Consider the following 6878-nt stretch of genomic DNA (forward strand, 5'->3'; position numbering starts at 1 on the left):
ACCCCCACCCCCCGCACCCCTGCGCGCCGCCACACCTCCCGCCGCGCGCGTCGCCCTGCACACGCCGAGCGCCGCACAGCCTGCCCACAAACGCGCCCTGTGCTGACCAACACATACACACACGCACACACACACACACGCATCACACAGTGTGAGGACACACAGTGCACGTCACTCCAGTACAGTCATGCCACACAACACACATCACAGTAGCACATACGGCCATGTCACACAGCACATGTTACTCCAAGTCACATCACACAGTTCACACAACACACGCCATCTCACTGCACCGTGCACACACCACAGCACACGGGGACACACCAGCACACAGGGTCACACGGCTCCTTGCCATAGGGGGATCAGAATAATAGCTTTCTTCCGCCTGTCCTATCCACGTTCCTCGGTTGGGCTGCAGATTAAGTTACATGAGACAGATTAACAAGAGAAAAACCATGTGAATTACATGCCGACCCACAGGCGTCCCCCAGAATGCAGACTAGAAGGAGAGTCAGATGATTGGCGTTCATGTGGAGTTTCCTGTGCCACAGGAAGGGGTAGGGACTGGGGCTTCTGAGGGTGGTGACCACACAGGTTACCAGAGGGTCAGGGGAGGTGCAGGAACTTCCAAAAGTGCATGGGAAAATGCAGCTAAAATATGAGATTATTCTGGTGCGAAAACATTGGACATCCATGCATACTCTTTTCTTAGTATGCTTTTCCCATGCTCTTTTTAAAATAATTATTATTTTATTTACCTTTGTTTATTTATTTTAATTTGACCAAAGAGGGACAGAGCAAGAGGGGTGGGGGTAAGGGGGAGTGAGAAAGCAAGCTAGCAGGGTCTGGGACTCAAACCGTGGTCTGCCATGTAGGAGTCAGCGCCCTTTACCACCACGGCCCTGCCAGCTCTCCATGTGCTTTTTAGAGACCCCTTGTGTGGCGCATAAAGGCTATACTATTGTGGAGATAAGTCTCTCAGTAGTAAAAGCCGTCTGCGAGCGGCCTTCAGAAGGATTGGTGATCGGCTGTCTGGACGTGCTGTCAAACCCCAGTCTGCTTTCCCATGGTCCAGGTTAACCCTCCGGCCTGGTAGGATTTCCGGAAGGGGACTCTAAGCCAGTTCCTTTTGGAGGACCGTCCTTAGGCAGAAACGGGGGTCAGACCAAGCCTTGACCTGCATCTGGAGGTCCCAAATCAAAGTGACTGGCATCCCAAAGCAGCGTATTTGGGGGCAGCATTTCCTGAACTCCTTCATAATATATCCCGGCGTCCCCTCCCAGACTTAATGAACGGCAAACAGAAGAAATGCTCTGAAAAACCTGAATTCCAGTGCAGATTCCGCAGTTGACAGAGGAGGCAGCGGAGGCCCAGAGAGGACAAGGTACTTGCCTAGATTCACACAGCAAGACAGTTGGGGCATGAGACCCAAGCCCAGCCCCCATCTTCTCCCTGTCCCAAGCACACATCAGGCCTCCCTCCCTCCCAGCACACACCTTCCCTGCCTGTGCACCCCACCTCTGCCCATGCCTCCCACTGCCCTCCCAGCTGGAGCAGTTCCTCCCGGCCCGCACCCCCGCCCCGGCTCAGTGTGCATAGTTGTAACTTGGCCAGGGCGACACAGAAGCCTTGGAAAGTGAGTGTGTGGTTAATTATTTTCTCATCAAGAAGGGTACACAGAGTGCTGAGACCAAGCGCAGAAACCGAGACCTGCAGGTAAGGGGACAGGGGACAAGGGGACATGGGTCTGAGCAGGGTATGTTAGCTGGGTCCCTCAGTGCCCAGGACTCCCGGGGAAGCTGAAGAGTTCCTGTGGGCACCACTCACACACACACATATGTACCTGCACACGCGTGGCCTCTGCGGGCATTGAGCCCAGCAGGAGGCAGGCGGGGACAGACCGCTTCCACACAAAGGGCGGAGCCCCCATCTGTCTCCCGTCCCAGGGCGTCCACAGCGCTGAGGGCGGAAGCATGTAGTTATGCATCCCCTCCGATGCTTCTCTCGTGGGTTCTGCTACACCCACCTTCCCTGTCGCCATGCCAGGAAGCAGGGACTACAGCCAGGAGACAGAGGGCCTAGCCCGCACCAGGGCCCTGGGTTCTAGCCCAGCACACAACCACGAGCCCTCTAGGCCTCTCCATCGCCGCTGTCTGTGGAAGGCAGGTGGTGAGTAATCCCAGCCACACCTGGAGAGGAGGACGGCCCAGGAGCTGGGAACGTGCCCTGGAGACCTACATTCGGCACTTCCCTTTCCCTCTCAATCTCTGCCTCTGTAAAATGGTCTAAGAGTCCCTCCACCCCAAGGAGGGAATCTTTCCGAGCAGTTCCTGCATCTGTGAGTGGGTACAGGACTGTCGGCCTTCTTCCCAACTCATCACGAAGCATGCCCCCATGTCATAAATCTGTCAACATCCTTTCTGGCCTCACTGGCCCAGGTGAAGCACCCCGACAGCCCCCCCCCCCGGCTCAACCCCCCGCAGACCCCCCCCCCCCCGGCTCTGGGCTATAGTTCATTACTCTGCAGCCAGAGAGATCATTTTCAAAACAGGTTTTTCTCTGGCTTAAAACCTCCCAAAGGGTTTCCCACCAAACTGGAATGAAACACAAACCCCGGATCCTGCCAGCCTCTCCAGCCCTCTCCTACTGCCCCCTTATCTCGCCAGCCTCGTGCTCTGCCGGGAACCCGTCAGGTTTTTTTAGCTGAGGGCCCTGGCCCAGCTTGTTCCCCCTGCCTGAAATGCTAGCCCCTCGCCCCTCTGCTCCTGGCATGGAGGATTCCTTCTAGCTATTTAAGTCTCAGAACAAATGTGTCACCTCCTTTGGGACAAGAGCCTCCAAGCTGAGCCCATGAGCCCGCTCAAGACACTCTGCGCAACTTCTCTACATCTGAGGGGCCCCCGTGCTCACTGTGCCCGACGGCTGCCTGCTCCCCTGATGACAGAGCCCTCCCAGTGAATGGGAGCGGGCTGGCTGCCCCACACAGTGAGGATGAGGAGGGCAGTCAGGGAGGAGAAGGGCAGAGCAGAGGCCGGAGGCCAGATCTCGGACTTTGTCCTCTGTTATGGGCAGTAACACTATTTTTCTTCCCAAAGCCAACACCAAGCTCCGGGAAGTAAGCCCCACGCTTCTGCTGCTCCTTTGGTAGCCTGGGACTGTTCCAGGAATCTGGTCTGTAGACGTGGGTACGTGGTGAACTGGGGCTCCCCACCCCAGCCCCCTGCGCCAGGAGCCATCCCAGCTCAGGCCCTGGCACACAGGAGCCGTTCAACAGGAGGCTGGGGAAGTGCCCCAGGACAAGGAAAATCCCTTCTGATGGGCTGCAGGACAGGCTCAGACCCCAGCACTGCACACGCTCCCCTTCTCTGGCACATCCCTCAGGGTGTGAGGGGTCTGGCTGAGCACAGGCAGGTGCTAAATGCAGATCCTCCATTGAAGTCACCAGGAACCCCCCAGGGCACCTCTGCCTGAAGGCCTGGCCTGAGACCCAGTCCATGGGAGTAGGGAAGTGAGGGGAGACTGCCCCCCTACCGTGCCCAATCACACGAGTCTGGGCTGGGACGATCTTTAAAGCTATCCTCTCACAGATATTGGGGAAACTGAGGCTGCCGTGGCCTGGCGCACCCTGAGCACCCCAGGGCAGAGCGTGACAGTGGGAGCAGAGACAGGATGGCTGCGAGAGCTCCCCTCCAGCATGGGTGATCACATCTCCCAGAAACCTGGGAGCTCCTGCAGGGCCCAGAGGGAGAGATGGCCCTGTTCCACCTTTCCTTTCTCTAGGGCCCACCCCTAGCAGCCTTGACAGTGGGAGCAGAAAAGCTGACTGACGCCCTGCTCAGTTCAGATTGGTTAGAGACTAGTGCTGACTCCCTGCTCAATTCAGATTGGTTAGAGACTAGCGCCTGCCTGGCCGGGGTCTGGGCACCAGACCAAGGGGCTGGGCTAGGCTGGGAGGGCTCAGGGCTGGGGCAGGGGGCTGGGCTAAGAGATGAGACAGGAAATTAGAGCTGGGTTTCTGAGGGGGGGGGGTGACAGCTGTGACAGCTGGATCCAACGCTGGGCCTCTCTGGGCCTCAGTTTACCCCTCTGCAACACAAGGTGGCTGGAGCATGACACCCATCACACCAAGCCCCCTTCACCTGGTGTAGTGGCTAAGGCAGCTGGAACCCACACGGCTGACTGCACGGTTCGTCAGGGACATATATGTGCATGCCCCAAAGCCCGAGAGGAGGGGGATTGCGGCATGGCCATCCCAGCTCCCCACCCACTGTCCCTATCTCTCTCTCCAGCGAGGGCAAATGCCCTATAGTTAAAAAAAGAGAGAGAAGAAAGAAAGAAGGAAGGGAAGAATTCACGGGGTACACAGAACTCAGCTGAGGGCTGCCGTGGGGACCTGAGCCACTCGCCAGCTCACCAGCATCCCTGAAGGTGTCCCGGAGGAGGTGGCCACAGAATGCAGCCTGGGGCTGAATTCCAGAGAAAGGCTGTGGCATCACCCCGGCTGAGTCAGCGGCAGGCCCGGCTCTGAGTCACTGGGTTCCCTGCAAGCCAGAGTGCCTTCTTCTGCTCCCCGCCTGACCCTGGGGTCACCCAGATCTGGGTTCAAATCCCAGCCCTGCCGCTGGAGTGAGGCCATGACCTTGGGAGGGAATGAGTGGAGACAATCATGGTTGTGTCTGCTGGAATGAATGAATTGTGGAAGTGTTGGCACAAAGCTGGCACTCGGTGACACTGAGAGCAAACAGCTTTCCAGGTTTTCTGGTTTTGTTTTTGTTTATGCTAGAGGGCATGTGTGTTCCCCAGTAAGACAGAGAGAAAGAGAAAAAAGTGAGAAAGCACCCTCCCCCATGGGGATAGCCACACCACAGTCCCTTCTGCACTCTCCTCTCAGGATTCTGGACACGCACACACGTGTACTCGGTGTTTCTCGAGCCACTGGGCCTGGGTCTTGAACCACACAGTCGGCCAGGTGGGATCCAGCCACCTTAACCAGCAGGCCACTGGCTGGCCCTAGCAAACAGTTCTGGGGGTTTATCATGTCCCCGATGCAGAGTGTACCTGTGTCTTCCAGGGTTAACTTCTGAGTCTTCTTAGCAAACCGAAGGGGGCGTGATGGGGGAGGTTCTCCGGTGACATGCATCTTTCCCCACAGTGGGACAGGCTTGGCAAGGTCACAGAGAAAAGGACAGGACAGACAGGACAGGACGTATTGCTGGTGTTAAGTATGGAGGGAGGGTCTGCCCTCCAGGACCCTCAGCCTGCCATTAGGTTGGGACCTCCCCACCTGCCAGCAGCGTTTCTGGCCCAGCCTCTGCCCAGCCCTGTCCGGTGCCTGGGGACCCAAATGAATGGACCCAGGTGCTGCCCCGCGAGAACGGGCCCGCACACAACCGCTTCCAGTGCAGTTGCTTAAAGCAAGAAGAGAAGAAAATCGCAGCTCAGCTCGGGAGCATCCAAAGCTGAGGAACAGGGGAACGCAGAAGGAACAGCCACTGCAAAGGCCCAGAGTCCGTAAATCTCGTTCTCCAAAGGACCCTTGCTCCTCACCTGTTCTAACTCGTACTATTGCAAACGTGGGTCCTGCTCATCTTTGTGCCCATGACTCAGACCCACCCCCCAGCCAGGGGAGGAGATGAGGTGAGTGGGCGGTCTCTGCCTGGAAGGCTGGTGAATAATCATCCCAGCGGAGGTCACGTGGTTGTGGAGGGCGCCACAGCCCTGTGCCAGGTGCCGAACCCAACCCATCTCACGCAACCCCAGGGGGCGGGGCCTAGCCCTGCCCCAGGTGCAGGCGAGGAAGCCGAGGCTCAGGCAGAGCCACAGCAGAGGTGCCCGGTCCCCACTGGGAAGCTGCGTCAGCCTCCGCACACTGCTGGGAGAATGAGCGGCCTCGGAGCGTTCGAGAAAACCCTAATTCAGATCCCCCTCTGCCCCTTGGATGCCTCGTGAGTCCCACGTGCAGAGCCCACTCATCAGTGCCTGGCACGCGCTTGTACTCGAGACACGCACCAAGTGAATGAGCGAATACTGCGCTGTAGGCTCCCTGCGGGGGGCTCCCAGAGCTCAGATGGCAGCACCGTAGGGCCAGGGCAATGATGATGTGACCAACATCACAGGGCGCTTGTTCCTGTGTGCCTGTGCAGACGAGAGGGGGAGAAAGAGGAGCACCCTCCGCAGGGTCTGGACACGCCGAGATCCCCTCCCTGCAGTCCTCCAGCCCGTTCGATCTTGGACATTCACACAGGTGCCTGGCGTATTTCAGGATGAAGTAAGCTGCAATGGTGGGGGACTCAAACTGCAGTTGCCATGTGGTACCCAGCTTCTCTTGAGTAGTGAGCTACGTCGCACCATGGAGCCAGCGCTCTGGAGAGCTTGTCGTGTGCCACATTCTCAGTGCCTTCTGAGGGGCGATACCTTTAATCCTCTATTTCACAGATCTTATGGATGAGGAAACCGAGGCTCAGAGTTAAAAAACTTGCCCAAAGCCATCCCGCTGAAAACAGGTGACCCGGAATTGGAACCTAGGTTCTAAAGTCAGCTTGCTCTTCAGCACCATCCAGTATTGTAAGCAGGAAGGCTTCCTGGAGGAGGTGTGGAAGAAGCTGGGTTGGAAGAGTAGGACAGACTTCTGTACCCTAGAGAGGGAAGCACATTCCTGCAATAGGGAAGTGGGTGTACCCAGGTGCAGCCAACATGGGTGGAGGGAGAGGGCACTGGGGAATAAAGCTGCCAGGTGTTCCGGTTAGCTGTCGCTGCATGCCAGTCCGCCCCGCAGTGCAGCAGTATAAAGACCGGCCTGTGTTGTTTAGCTCAGGGGTCTGCAGTTGGGTAGTTCGGAGCAAGGACAGGTCACCTCTGCTCACGTGGTATCAGCAGGA

The 6878-nt window shown here is 57.5% G+C and overlaps 1 protein-coding gene across 1 annotated transcript in view; it reads right to left on the reverse strand.

Annotated features, from left to right (window-relative positions):
* The window catches only part of LOC106733605 (caspase recruitment domain-containing protein 10-like), a 3831-nt gene extending 3742 nt beyond the window's left edge, over nt 1–89 (reverse strand). The window contains exon 1 of the mRNA XM_014583269.1: nt 36–89. The gene's annotated coding sequence lies outside the window, so the exon portion shown is untranslated. The remainder of the gene's footprint in view (nt 1–35) is intronic.
* Between the last annotated feature and the right edge of the window lie 6789 nt (nt 90–6878).

Source organism: Tupaia chinensis, unplaced genomic scaffold (assembly GCF_000334495.1).
Source record: "Tupaia chinensis unplaced genomic scaffold, TupChi_1.0 Scaffold144197_1, whole genome shotgun sequence".
Taxonomy (NCBI): domain Eukaryota; kingdom Metazoa; phylum Chordata; class Mammalia; order Scandentia; family Tupaiidae; genus Tupaia; species Tupaia belangeri.